Here is a 16,220-nt window from a genome sequence, read left to right as displayed (position 1 = left end):
ATTCATTGAAAGCTTCATTATTTATAATTGTGATAACACACACTTTCAAATAAAGTATTGCACATATCAAATATCCCTGATACATTTCCAAACAAATATGTGCACATATGTAATCAGCTGTGGTAATCAACTGCACATCAACAAAGAATCGGAGTGTTTTAGGGGCATAAAGATGCTGTTACAGTGAACAATCATTCGGCAGTGTGGCTTATTTTAATAGACACATCACTTTAAAATAAGTCTTCACCATCTGCTGCAGCCTCTAATTACAAATGCAACAAGAACATAATTCACAATTGCATCATTAAAAAGTATGACATAAGGGATTTAATGCATGTCTATGTCCTTTTTTAATGCAGCAGACGTCTGTTCATCTTTTCTTATGTTTCAGGAGCAAAATTGGTGGTAAAACTTGCCTTCATGCTGAAATATCCCAAGAGTAGTGTTTCAGGAGACAAAAGGAAGTCCATATAAGGCTACTTAGTTGTCAAAAGTATTCAGAGGCCATAATCCTACTAGACTGACTTTCAACATTGTTTTTCATATACAAAAAAAAAACCTATCTTCAAACTATTTACAGATGACAGTAAGAAAAAAGTCTATTCAGCAAGAAGTACAGATAAGGCTATTTAATCTGACCAATATAAATACCTTGGAAATTCACCTCTAGTTTAGGTGTCCATAATAAACTAACCTATCAGCAGCCCATCTTCCAAATGTGCAAAACTAAATTAATGTGCCAGGCCTCTTCTAGATGCATAATTACAAGAATATATCGTACTAAATCACCTTGTTTAAGGTCAATTCTCTATTTTTTCCACCAGCTCAAACTCTAATTAGTCAAAGATTACTGAAGAAAAGAGATGCCATAGCATAAACTGTCGAATTAGAAATTTGGATTTGCAATGCTGATACTTTGCCTGAAATAAGGGTATCACCACCAGATAGATAAGGTCATGGTTATGACCTTGAGGTCTAAATAGCACTTTTAGCAAATAAAAATTCTAATCTATTCAATTGTCTTTAAAAATAAAATAGTCACTATCACCATCCTTTATTTTTAAAAACAGAAAAATAAATACTCATTTCATTGCTAATTATTATATGAAACTCAATAGAATCATGTGGAAACAAAAAAATTATATATACATACACACACACATTCATATGGCATTTTTAGTAATTCCTAATTCTCAACAAATAGAACTAATAGCTTACTCCAATCCTGGTAAATTTCCTTGTCTCCAGCATCGTCATCACAATAGTTGGTATTTTTAAAATAAGATGTGAATATTTTCTAAGTTAAGCAAAGAGAAGAATATTCATTACCTTACTGGTATGGTACTACACATGTGCAAAGGTTCATGATTTTCCCAAGTAGTCTGTTTCACAGAATATAAACAGGTGGCATATATTCCATTCTGTTGCATTCCTTGAATTTGAAATACAAGACAAAAACTCTTACCACAAAGTTATAGTGAAGAAATATATCATATGTACCTAACATTAGAATTTTTGGTACTTCGGTGTGAAAAATCCATTAATATCACCCACAACCAAGATGGCCTATTATTACCTTTCTGAGAGGTTTGCTTAGGGCGCATTCACTACAATATTCACTCTCCTAGCATTTCCCAGGATTTCAATAAACTCAATGACTTGGGAACAACCTAGAATTCCCTTTCAAGTCCTCTTTAATCTACAGCTTCCTTCCACTTACTAGATCTCTTTGCTTCTTTCTTCTTGGATGCCATGGTCCCTCCCTTACAGTTACTGCATCTCACACAGTGCACACACACTAGGAGCAGAGAAGTCAGAGTAGTTCTCCCGCTCATCAAGGGTAGGCAATCTTGGCCTATTGTTGACAGCTGCCATCTTGTCTCCATTCACACTAAAAACTTTTCCTGTCCCAATGAGAGCCACTTCTGGTCCTCTTCAGTGCTCCAGGGGAACTTAGTTACCACCCAGTCTCCCACTCTACCTTTATGGTACAACACTTTATTACAGACTTGTAGCCCTAGCAATCAGTGTAACAACAAGTCATATAATTTCCATCTTTCTTTTACTATGTATAAGGCTCTCATCAAAGATTCTTCACCTGCATGGCCTGTATGTTTTCTCTCATAAAACCAACACTTACATTTTTGCTATCACATATCATTTTTACTTCCTTAATCCTTAGATTCTTTCCCCTTAGGAGTAAAACTTCTATTATTCCAAATTTAATAAGGATTCAATGATCCTTAATAGTCATTACAGTGACCATTTATTCACAGAATTCCACATACATAAAACTAATTGCTGAAAGATAGTAGAGCTACAAAACCTAGGTCAGAAGAACATGACAATTTTTTTTTTTTGGCCACACCTCACTGAATGTGGAACTTCCCCCACCAGGGATTGAACCCATGCCCCCTGCACTAGAAGCATGGAGTCCCAACCACTGCACCGCCAGGGAAGTCTGAGAACATGACAATTTTAAAAACATTTAAACAAAACTAAAAGTTTGAACACTGAGATATAAAGTGACTTCTCAACAAGGCCTTATTGTTCCATTTCCCAAATAGCATAGTTTCACTTTTTCACCAAAGAGAAAAATAGAATTTTTAAAAGTCATAGAATCATAGAAATATGCACCTAAAGGAATATTCCAGAGAGCAAAATCTCCTAATTCATCTTCATGTCTTCAGTCAGAAAGGAGTGTACTTAAATCACCTCAGAATGATAGCTCTCTACTACACCTTCTTCCAGAAACTTGAGAGGGCTCCTGAGAAACCCCCCCAACACACACACACACACACACACACACACACACACATCCCTACACTCTACCCTCCCAACCCCCTCTCCCTCAGCACCCTGCCTCCTGGTAATGCATTCCAGGGCCTCCAAGTCCATTTTGGACAGGAAGTTCTTTCCAAACTCCCTGCTGCATTCTCAAACCTTTCTTTCATACCAGTGGAAAAAGAGAACAGCTGTCCATTCTTCAGTACAATAAATCACCTTTCCTGTACTTTAAGGTTTATTGAGTTTCCCCAGCCATATCTTCCCTAGATTAAATAATGTAAATGCTTTTATCTTGTCATTGTTTTTATTTCATTGATATTGGGTCAGCATCGATCTTTTTCCTTAGAAATTTTATAAAAATATCTTTAAATCCGTTTTTTTAAACCATATCCAATTTTAACCGTTATGGCTTCCGCCATCCTGAGTTTTCTCTATGTCCACGAAGTTCAATTGTCCCAGATCAAATTTTGCGCATCTAAATTTTGTCCAGGAGATTTAATGTTGCTATCAAGTGTTTAGCCGAGAACAAGTTCGACCATGAGCTGTTTTTGTTGCTGTTGGATCCATTTTGTTGCCATCAGTTCTACTAGTGATAGCCGTTATGAATTTGATAAAAGATAGAGTGCATTTATTTCGTAGCTAACCCATGAGAAAATTGTTGCAGTTTCTGTGAGACAGAAATAAAAGCAAAAAGCAGGATATAAAAAAGAGGGAAACAGAAGACAAGAGGAGAGATTCCCAAGGAGGTAAAAACAAAGATTCACAGTGAGTGAAACCAAGAGAAAAGCTACAACGCTTTTATTGCATTAACAGCTCATCTCCCAAATGCACAGTGTTGTCAAAATGTTTTTCATCCAGAGTGGTGGAATCTATACACACAGCTTTGTTACAGTTCTTCAGTTCCTGACCAGTTTCATAAAATTATATTTTGAATTATAAGGACTGAACATGAATAGCGTACTTTCCTAAGGGTTTGATCAGTGATCTGTGGAAAGGAAAGGTTTGGCCACATTCTGTTCAATCATCTCTTTGTTCATTCATTCATTCATTCACTAAATAAATGAGATGCTCAGCCCATGATATGCCAGCGACAGTGCTAAATACTGAAGACACGGAGGTATGTGGGATGACCCCAGTCCCTGCCTGGGATCTCATGGGCAAGAAGACCATATATGTGTGATAAACAAATCAATAAAATACATGCCAACTGTGATGAATACTTTGAAGGGATAGATAGGGTGATGAGACAGAGTCAATGGGCGGGAAAGCCTCTGAGAGGAAGTAAAATTGGAGTTGAAACCTGAAGGGTAATAAGACACACAGAGCTGGGAAGGAGCACCACAGACAGATGCTGTAGAGAGAGCAAGCATCCTGTGGTAGGGAAGGCTTGAGGAACAGGAAGGAGGTGCACGTCTTTGAAGATTAGTGAGCAAGTGAAATATTCCAAAATAAGATATCATCCTCTGACGAGTATAAATTGGTTAACAAACAAAATGTTGGTTGTGTTGTTTTTTAACAACTTAAAACAATACTCATTTATTAAGTTGAAGATATAATATGGCTGGATTCTCTACTCAAAGTATCACAAGTCTAGAATCAAGGTATTGGCTGAGCTGAATTCTCATCTAAAGACTTTCGAGAAAATCCTACTTCCATCTTCAGTCTTGTTGACAGAAGCCCTCTTTAGTAAGTGTACGACAGAGATCCCTATTCCCTTGTTGGCTGTCAGTTCCTAGAGGCCACCTGAATTATCCGCCATGTGGCCCTCTCCGTTTTTAAGCTAAAAATGATACAGTGACTCTTCCTAATATATTGAATCTCAGAATTCCTCTTTCTGACTCTTTCACGCAGATTTTAAAAATTTGTTGTCAGCTTGGGCCCACCTGGGTGATCTCTTTTGAAGCCATATATCATAACCTAATCAAGGAAATGACAGTCTATTATATTCATGTTGGATTTATCAAAATTAATGTATAACAATTGTATATTTTTATCTTACTTTAAAATACCTGTAATTATCATTATAAATTTATGTCTTGGATTTTGAAAATCATCTAATGATAGTCATAAGTTAACACAAAATATTTATTTCAAATGCAATTAATATCTAAATGTTTGAGATAAATATCAGAATACTGAGGTCAGAAACATTAATTCCACTACTTAGTTTTCCACCAAACTGGTTTTCAATTCACCTTAAGTACTCAAAAACAAACAAACAAACAAAATATATATATATATATATGCAAGTCATAATTAATATTAACAAATCTAAGATGACATTTTTTAATCTGCTTGAGGAATAATTGGAGGTCTGCTCTTGCTCGGGTTCCAGAAGCGTAATTTTCCCTATTGGTTTAACCTACTATGCAAAGCCCTGAGGAATATTTCAGCAACAAAGGCCTTTCCCCATCAAACACAGGAAGAAAACTAACTTCATTTCCTCCTGTTCCTTCCTGCCACAAATCTACCTTCATATCAGAAGATAAACTGACCCCCAAACACAGGTGTAATTCAATATCCTATTTCAAATGGCATCTGATTTGAAACCCAAGTAATTAACAGCTCACTAGGGACCCTATTGAAATAAAACCAACTTTGATCCTATTCCCAAATCCCTTGCCAAATGGATGGGCAGCTCAAACCCCTCTGCTTTTGCATTAATTGAAATGAATAACTATATCAGAAGAATGCTGTATACAGGAGAGCGGGCTACAAGCAGGGCATGTTTTCCAGCTTATTAGAGGAACAAATTTGAGTCTTGGGATGGGATAAATATTGACATGCACAATTATTCTCCATCCTGAACTAAGCCAGCATCTTGGCTCTGTGGCATCTTGGAGGAACAGAGGCTTATGAGATGTGATGCACCTTAACTTCAAGGAACAAAACTCTAGTTCTCTTATTACACCCCAGAGAAAGCCCGTATTTTATTTCTAACATTTTAGTATAAAAAGAATGGCCTTCTGGTCCAGTGGATGACTATACACAAACAAAGCGTATACAACAGGATGTTTTTCAGTAATTTGTTCTCTTGCTCCAATACTTTGATTATCCATAGCGGTTTACATAGTGTAATCCAAACAACGTAACAGCCTTATTTACAGAAGTCACTTGGATGAGGCTAAGGGTCTCTGATGGCTCACTTTGAAATAGATAAACTTGGAGACATAATTACTGGTCATTGGTACCTATAATACAACAATAGTGGCCACTTGCTGAACTCCTACTTTCTGCCAAGAACTGTGCTACTGGTCCCAGACTTTTTCTCCCACCTCTTCTCTTTACCACTGCTTCAAGGGAACCCCAACCCAAGTTACAGCACCAGAACGAGAGTCAGGAACCTAGTCTTCAGTCCAAGCTCTGCCACTTTCTAGTCTGTGACCTTGCACAAGTCACAGTGCCCTCTCTGAGTCTTACTTTCTTCTGCTACAAAGTGGAGATAATAAAATTTACTCCAAAAAACCATGTGGGGTGAATTAAAATTTTTAAATATAAAATATTTTTAAACGGTAAAGTTCTGTATGAGTGTAGTACATAATTATTATCAATTATTGTTTAGTAAATACCTACAAATTTCCAATCCATGAGTTAGATCATCACAAACATTTTCTCCAATCCCCACACAACCTGAAGAGTAAATATTATCCCCACTTTCCAGAGAAAAAAGTGGATGTGCGGAGAGGAGAAATATCTTGCCTGAGATTTAGCTGGAGTGAAAATCCGTGTTAATGATGGCAAAATATTCTCAGAGATTATACCAGCAAAAGATAAATTCGGTTAGAAATACCTATTGTCTTCCACTTTATTTTAAAGTTCCTGGAAATTATCTGCAAATGTTGCATATGTGTGATCACAACGTGTATGTACAAAATAAATGCATGTCTTTAATAAATACATTAAGCTGCCCACTATTCACAATAGCCAGTATATGGAGACAACTTAAATGTTCATTGACAGATTAATGGATAATGAAGATGTGATACACACACACACACACACACACACACACACACACTGGAATACTACTCAGCCATAAAAAAGAACAGAATAATGCCACTTGCAGCAACACAGATGGATTTAGAGATTATCATACTAAGTGAAGTAAGCCAGAAAGAGAAAGACAAATACCATATGATATCACTTATATGTGAAATCTAAAATATAACACAAGTGAACTTTGTCTACGAAACAGAAATAGACTCACAGACATAGAGAACAGACTGTGGTTGCCAATGGATTGGGAGTTTGGGATTAGCAGATGCAAACTATTATATAGAGAATGGATAAACAACAAGGTCCTACTGTATAGCACGGGAACTATATTCAAGATCCTGTAATAAACCATAATGGAAAAGAGTATGAAAAAGAATATATATATGTATAACCAAACCACTTTTCTATACAACAGAAATTAACACAAAATTGTAAATCAACTATACTTCAATAAGATAAATTTATAGAATGCATCAAGCTGCTAATCACACATAAACAAAGTAAAACTGGTGCATAGGGAGTGAAAAGTTAGTAAGTAAACTAGCATCTCCCTGTACAGGCATACTTCGTTTTTTTGGTTCTGATAGTTATCTATTTTATTATAATATTTATAATATTATTTATAGTATTCCCAGATAGTGTGTTTTTTACAAATTGCAGGTTTGTTGCAACCCTGCTCCCAGCAAGTCTATCAACATCATTTTCCCAACATATTTGTTCACTTTATGTAACTGTGTCACATTTGGTAATTCTCGCAATATTTCAAACTTTCTCGTTATTATTATATTTGTTACTGTGATCTGTGATCCGTGATTTTTGATGTGACTAGTGCAAAAAAATTACAACTCACTGATGACTCAGAAGATGGTTAGCATTTTTTTAGCAATCAGTATTTTTTAAGTAAGGTATGCACATTGTTTTTTAGACATAATGCTATTGCATACCTAATAGACTACAGTATAGTGTAAACATAACTTTTATATGCACTGGGAAACCAAAAACTTCATGTGACTCATTTTATTATGATATTCACTTTATTGCAGTGATCTGGAACCAAACCTTCAGTGTCTCTAAGGTATGCCTGTACTCCTTAGAGCCTATAGAGCCTGATTAAGTAAAATTAGCATGTGCCAAGGTGGAGAAGGTGAGCCACTGGGGTTGTAAATTTCCCTAAGGTATCAAAAGGACAGCAACTCCTGGGTAAGATATGGTACCTTCCAATCTGTTAGGGATATTCATTACTTTCCAAATGACCTTAGTCCTTTCTAGGCTAGGTAACAGCAATATTGAATTGGGTGATAACTTCCGCCCAATTGTTTCCACGTTCCCTATAGAGTTTAAACAACTTGTTACACTTTCTCCTTCAGAATTCTCAAGGCCTATGTGAGGTTATATCAAGAAAGAAAATGGAAGGTACAAATAAATTGTATCATACTAGAAGATGCATCTGTAGATATTTAGACTCTCCATGCAATGCTATGAAATTTTGACCTCTGTCTTAATCAAGAATGATCAGCCTGTACAGCAGAAACTAACACAACGTTGTAAAGCAATGATACTCCCAATTAAAAAAAAAAAAAGAATGATCAGCCTGTGTTGGGAAAACAAACAAACCCTTAAGACTCGGTGGTTGAATACAACAAAAGTTTATTTCTTGCTTATGCAACTGGTTGGAGCAACTCTTCAGAGAGGGCAGCTGTCCTGTTTCCTTCTTGTGTCTCTGCCATCTCAACATGAAGCCTCCAGAATCAACAAAGCAGAAAAGAAAAAGATAAGACCTTTTCAAGACCTGGGTCACTTTTGTTCATTTCATCGGCAAGACCCAGTCACATGACCCTGCCTACCTGTAAGGGGCAGAGAAGTCTCATCTTAAGCTACCCAAGGAGGAAGAGGAGCCAGAAGGAGCACTACCATATCATCCCATATGCAAAGGCACTATGCTGGGTGCTGGGATTCAAGGATAAACTAGACCCAGTCTCTGCCCATGAAAGGCTCACAACCTTATAGAGGAGACAGGAATGATAGTTTACCATAAAGCAAAGCACACTGCATAAAGCAAAGCACGCTGTGATTCCTGCTCTAATCCAGCAATAAATACAAGGCTTTGAGAGTGCAGATAAAGGAGCAATTAATTACAACAGGGGTTTTAAGAGAAGATTTAATGGAAGAAGTAGTATTTGATTGAAAATGAAGCTGATTTTTACGTGTTACTCAACAGAAGTATATTAGGGTGATATCTGAAAGAAGAAAGGCAGCATGGGATGCTGTAGAGCTCCCCAAACTCTTTCCCAGAATGGTCGCCAGCAGCAGAGAGAATCAGGAGGCACTGGAAGAAAATCCTGAAGCTGCCTGCCTCCATCTCACCCTTGCAGTGAATCCCATGTTTATAGCAAAAATGTGTGCATGTAGCATAGCTCTTTGTTTTACTACAAATAATCCCCTTCCTTCCATAATCTCCAAGTAAAATTAACACTAAGTTATCATCATATTGTCATAATTTATTGTAGTCCTAGCATAACCTGGTGTGCTCTCTGCAGGCCCATGGATTCTCATGTGCAAAGCAATGAATTGGAGACAACCTAGAACAAAGAATCTGGCATTATTGCCCTGACTCTGCCAGAAATGAGCTATGTAGCTTTCAGAAGAGTCACTTTACTTCTCTGCACCTCAGTTTGTCCACCTGTCTGATGAGAGGATTACATATACCCTTGTCAAAGTCTCTTTCTGTAATATATGTCTCTGTAATGATAGTGTAACTGAACATTTTTGCAGCAGATGGTAGAAGCCCATCAACAGTTGAGGTGGATGCTATGAATTTGTTCCCTAGACCTCTATGCACCATCCTAGCAGTGAGAGAGGATGAAAACTGAAAACTATGTTCCCAGACACTCCTGCAGTGAGGGATCTGCAAGAAGCGTAGATGCATTCTTATAAGGTCTCAAAGGCAGGAGGGAGGTGGTGACCACCTGCCTGCTCCTTTTGGCTGCTTTCCTCCTTGCAAGCATGGTCCAGGGTATGTGAGGCTTTCCTGCAACAGAGGTGTCCAGAGTCCACCTTCCAGCTTCCTGGGCATCATCAGGAGGCAGTTGCAAAGTGGCAGGAGTGATGGGAGCTTCTTGATTCCAGCTTCCCGATTCCTGGATCATAAATTGGGGATGTGCTCTTGAATACACCAAGAGTGGTAGCTACATAAGCGAGGCCTCTCTGCTGGGTCAATTCCATATTTTTCTGGGAGTCTGAGGATCCAGCCTAATAGTACCTGCTCAGGGGACTTTATAAGCACATTATTCCCTCTATTAAATGCCCTCCTGTTTAAAATACCTGCAGTGGTCTCTGTTTAACCTACTAATTAAACAGTCCTCACTCTTCCTGACTGTTCTTGGCCTCAAATACCCCATTTTGTGAAGAACAGTAAACTTGAAATAGAAGTGACTCATGGAATGTGTCTGGGACACCTCAGGAGCCAACTTCAGGTTTCAGAGAACTGCTCTTATTTCATCAAGAGACATACACAAGGAAGGGCCTTATGAAGGGTTATTGAAGAAGAGAGGAGAAGGAGGTGAGGAGAAGAAACCCCCAAGGCATAGTTCCAGGCAAACTACCCACTCAAAATGAAAGGTAACAGTCTACATGTAAACAGGCTGAGACTGTAAACAGGAGACCCTGAGTCCTAGACTTCCCATCCCAGTCTGTTCATGGGTAGTTAATGGGAATTGTTAGGAAGTACCTCTCTCAGGTTCTGGACCTCCAGCTGGATATTAACACATCCTGGAATGAGAAAACCCCCAAAGAAGCAGGAGGACTTTTTGTTTCTGGGGACAATAGCTAACTTTAATTTCTTCGTCAAGAAAAAAGCTAAGAATAAAGGGAATGGCAGAAGTGCTAGCCAATGGCCAGTGAAAAATGTTATCTCTAAGAATGAGCATGTGTTGAGGAGGGAGCAACTCAGACTCGGTAACTAAGGTGGAAGCACTCAGGTAGAATGCTGGTAAAGGGCCAAGCTGTGGTCCTGAGGCCATAGACCAGTGTCCTCAGTGAAACTGAGGTGACTGGTAGCAAGTATCTGTTCCTCTGAAGAGCCCGACAGGAGAGAGGGAAGGAGAATGCAGCACGTAAGATGCTGCAGGAGACTAAGACAGACCCCTGCCCCCATGCTAGTGACAGTGAGTGACCTAGGGTGATATCCAAAAGATTACAATTCTAGTCTCCCTATGTAATCTTCCAAGGAAATATTATGATGGTTTCCATAAAGTTACTTCTTTCTCTAGCTCTGATTTCCCAGGACCTTTTAAATGAGACGGGTAAGGTGTGTTCTTCCTTGCTCAACTAAAATCATGGTTCTGGCTGAAAAGCTACTGCTCAAACAAAAGAGAACACAGGCCAGGCCAGGCTGAGGAGGAATCGTGGCCCTTTGTCTGGCGGGCAGCCACAGTGTTGCTGCCTGTGGTCACTGAGCAGCTCCAGAAGCTTTGTGCATGTTGGGGACCCTGCAGATGAAGGCTCAAAAGCTCTCCGTCCACCCTCTGCCTGGAAGTTTGAATACCGTGGGAGTTCAAGACAGCTGCAGCTGCTCCAGGTTCCTCCAGGCTTAGTTTCAAGCCTTTGATTAGGCTCCTTTCCAAGTCTTCCATCTCTGCATGGAATATTCCTCCAGATTGCTAGTAAAGGTATATGACTTTTAGGAACCATCCCACTCCCACAGGCACAGAACTAGCCCCACAGCTCCGTGGCCCCTCTGGGCTATCTAGAGCTCCCCTCTGCAGCCACTTGCCTGTGGACACCACCAGTGACCTCAACACCTGCCTTGCAGCTAGACCTTAACTCTTTGGGTTCATGTAGAAGATGGCTCAGCTCATTTTCCCAAATCCTTTAGGAACCTGTTGTTCACAGTATGTCCTCTCAGAGAACACTAAGGGGTTCAAAATAGGCAACCCATTTTGAGACCCATGCTGAACACAACGACAGAGCAGAGATGGAGTACGGGGGGCGTGGTGGGTGAGCATCGCAATGTGCCGAGTCTTAGGCACTCGAACATCACTGTGGAACAGACAATGGTATCGCCGAGGAAACACTTGGCAGAGAGTCAAGAGACCTGTGCAAAGACTGGGCTTGGGCAGGTCACTTAGCCCTTTGTAGGTAGGCAGGGCCATGTGACTAGGTCTTGCCAATAAAATGAACAAAAGTGACATGGGTCACTCATAGGCTGAGACAATGAAAAGGTCTTGTCTTTTTCTTCTCTGCTTTTTTGACTATGGAGGCTTCATGTTGAGATGGCAAAACCACAAAAAGAAAACAGGACAGCTTCTCTGGAGAGTTGCTCCACCAGTTGCATAAGAAGGAAATAAACTTTTGCTGTTCAGCCACCAAGACCTTAGGGTTTGTTTGTTTCCCCAACACAGGCTAATCTTTCTTGACTAAGACAGATGGTCAACAATTAATGGAATTGCATGGAGAGTCTAGACATCTACATATGTGTCTTCTAGTATGACACATCTCCAGTGTGCTTTAGAGCAAGAAGATCTTCATGATAAAAGTTGTATTTCTGCATCGACTCTAGATTTCTACTGGGCTCAGACGTGTAATCTGGAGCTCTGGTTTTTCTTGCTCACAGAACAAGTTCCAAAGTGATTCATCCCAGAAGACTCTGCCCTTCAGAGTCTCCCCATCTTCAACATCAGAAAAGGGGGATTCTCCCTGAGCAAAAGCATCCTGATGGGTGCAAGGCAGCTATGGGAGGGAAGTCTACACATTCCCACCTGAGACCTGGGTTTCTCTTGGAATCTTAAGAGGGAGATGGATACTCTGGGAGGAAACATGCTAAGCCCATTGGGACATCAAATTCCCAACAATCCCAGCCCCCAAAGAGAGGGTTTTGCATTTTATCTGGGGTGAAACACAGGTTCCCTGGGGGTCCCCTGTGAGGCCCCATCCTCCTCAGTTAGGCTCCTGCAGCTTCCAGCACTCCCTCTCCCATCTTCTCAGTATCCCCTTCACCTTTTCCCCTTTTCTTCTTTCTTCCTCCCCTTCTACTGCATTTTCTCTAGGTCTTCTTCCTGTTGTTCCTTCCTCCTTCCCTTTTCTCCTCCAAGCCAGTGTTTTGAGCCTAGGTGACATTAAATGCTTAGAAAACAAAATCATTTGCAACAGGAACATTGGCCTTCCATGGAATTCTCTTGTTTATTGCTTCTTAACCAGATTCAGCTAGTGGATGGTACCCTCATTTTGCTGTTTTCCTTTCTTGGAGAAGTTCTTAAAGGATCACCTGATGTTGTGCACATTTAATTATTTGTTGTTGTCTGCCCTGTATTCATCTGCTTATTTCTGCCATATAATTCCACAGAATTCTCAGGAACTGGTTAGTTAAAATTCTTCTGCATTAGTAAACATCCGGGCCTTCCTGTATTGACAGAAGTACTGTTTACACATGTGAAGAGATTGGTGAACTCTGTTTCTAAAATGTCTTCTGACTGCCCCTTATAATCTGTTCTCGGATAGTTATCTCTTAGTTTTTGGCTTACCTGGGAAGGAAACTGAGTAAAAAGTACATTATTTTTGCTTCCAGAACTCTTCTGGCATGAATTATTTTTTTTAATTAACTGTTCTGGGCTGTTTTTCAAAATCATCCATGAAGAAAAGCAGAGAATAGTAGTATATCACAGTGGCCATTTCATCACGTGTCCATGACACCTGAGCAGTTCTGTGATAGGTCCGTAGGACTGTGAGAGACAGCACGCCTTTGTCACGTGAGGTTTTGAACCTAAACATTACAATACTTTCCTCACCTCATCATCCCTGGGGGTTTGGATATGTCTACTTATAACACCCTCGACAGGCAACATCATCTGACCTAATGGCCAAGGGCAGTGGCAATTTTCACAGTCCAGGAAATGTCAATCTCCAGGGTATGCAGATTCTGAGATGATTCATAATGACCCTAATTCATATCACAGAAACTTCAATACTCCAGTCCTCTGTCAAGTGTGTGGATGTGTGTGTGTGTGCATGTGTGTATGTGTGCACTTATATGTCGTATAAAGGTCCACATGTTGCAAAGAAGCAAACTGATATCCCAATTTCTCCCTAGAGAAAACTTATCAATGGCCACACTGACCAACAGAACTGCAAGTGTCTACGTGTCAACACTGAGTTTTCTGAAATTATGTAATTATGTAAGCTGACTCAACAATTCAGAATGAACAAAACTAGTTTTTATCGATGCTATCGATAAATTTTAAGTAGAGAGATTACTTCTTACAGTGAATGTGCAAGTTAGCTCAATCTACAGTTTTCACCTGTCTCACTTGTATAGACGTAGTTTTTCATTTTAAAACTATGCAAAGGTGTTGAAGGCAGCATTTCCTACCTCCTAGTTTCTTAGTAAATTGTTTTTTCAAAATAAACATCTTCCACTGAGAAGAGTTGATCTTGGTTTTGTGTCACACTCCTAGAAGGTGCTATTTCTAAAGTACGGCATCTTAATAAGAACAGGGCCTTGTGTTTGAGCCACTTGCTTCCATCCACAGAATACTTTCATATTTATTACCTCATCTTTATTTCAATTCACACAATGACCCCACGAAGCAGGTACTGCCATCTCCTTCATTACAAAAAAAGCTTAATCCACGAGTTTAAGGAAAACATAAGAAACATGCCCAGGGCCTCAGAGTTAGAGCAAAGCTGGTGTTCCATCCCAGTCTCTCTGACTTGGAGTCCAGCTCTCTTTCCACCACCCCCACTCCCCTCCTAAGTAAATGTTATGATGAAACTGTGCTTCTGGCAACAAGGGTGATAAGTAGGAGAACTCAGGTTTCAAATCACCTTGAAGGACTCTCTCCTCTGTATCCTCCTCGCTAGCTATCAAAAATGGCTCCATAACCAAGAAATGAGCCAGCACACAACACGGCAGGACCTTGAACCATCTGAAAGATGATGATAGAGTTTGAGGAGGTGAACAGAAGGGACACTACCCACCTCCTCCCCTCTTGAGTCCTCCCAGCCATGATTCACATTTCCAAGGCCACATCACAAGCCTAAGGTCAGACCTGGAGCCTTCTGAAGAGAAGGCAGCTAATCTTCCCAAAGCATAGTCATAAATCTGTAGAAGTCAGAGATCAGGGGCAAAAACAAATATTCTGATCACTAAATTATCAAATGATCATGGCTGAGTAGCTTCCCCCATTCCTAGAGAGTCAGGGGAAATATATTTTTCCCTGCTCTTTACCCAATATCTCAAAAGTAGTAGTCTCCATGGCTTGATAATAATTACCATTCGTGCATATATCTCTCAAAATATAGGACACAGAAATAAGAGACATGACAAGAAAATAAAGAAGCAACTATTGACAGTTGTGTATGAAAAAACAGAAATAAAAAGGAATTGAGGGAAAGAAAAGTCATGTCCTAAAAGATTGAGGGGATAACAGAAGAATATCAGGGTGTCAGCTGAGATTTACTTGTATCTAAGGTTGAGGTGTAAATGCAACTTCCTGCCACCTTCCCTTCACTGTCTGCTTCAGAGCTGCCTGGAATTCTTCACAGACAGGCTAAAACCCCAGAGTCATTCTATTTTCTCTGAGTCCTGGCTCTCCTAAGAATCCAGGACTTTATGGCACTCCATAGGAAAATAAAGCAGTGATTGGTGCTTAATATTGGGTGTTATCTGTTAGTCTGAACCTTTCTGGCTAAAAGGGACGGAAAACTAACTTAAAGCCAGATGAAACATGGTGGGCACACATAACAAGGGGAGTCCAGAAGAGAAGCTGGCTTCAAGGAATGATGGAATACGGGCACTTACGCATTGTCATGAGCTCACTTCCACGTTTGCACTCTCTGTCTGTCTGTCTCCTTCACTGTTTCTCTCTCTCTCCCTCCCTCTCTGTCTCCCTCTCCCATCCCACCTCTTCTTCTCATCACGTGTTGTCATCATTCCCTCCTTAACAGTACATTTTCTCCATGAGTGAGGATGGGCCAACGGAGTGCTGGGGAAGGCAGTTAGACAACTCCAGGCTTATACCATCTCAACTAGCAACCTAAGAGGATATAAAGAGTGCATCCATGTAGAAAACTCCATGCAAAGATTCTCATTGACTTGGTTGAGTCTCAAACCCATCCCTGGGCCAATCACCATAACCTTAACCCTAATCCTAACCCTAACCAAGGGGATGGGGTACTATGATTAATCAGATCTAGATCACATGACCACCTCTCTGCTACCTCTATGCCCTTGTGGTTAGTGCAGTGGTCTCCCCAACCAGATCAAATAAAATGGTGTAAGGGAAACTCCCCCTGCCCTCCCGTTAAATTAGGGTTGGATGAAGGAATTCAGAGGAAAACAAGTATCCTCTCCAAAACACTAAACACTCTCTAAAACATGGGTCTCCCAGATTTTCCAATTCACGCTTGCCAATGGAAAATCAAGGATCAAAAAATTCCTGTGG

Source organism: Mesoplodon bidens (assembly GCF_964165515.1).
Source record: "Mesoplodon bidens genome assembly, chromosome: 8".
NCBI classification, from domain to species: domain Eukaryota; kingdom Metazoa; phylum Chordata; class Mammalia; order Artiodactyla; family Ziphiidae; genus Mesoplodon; species Mesoplodon bidens.
The sequence above is the reverse complement of the archived record's forward strand: the minus strand, read 5'-3'. Positions refer to the sequence as shown.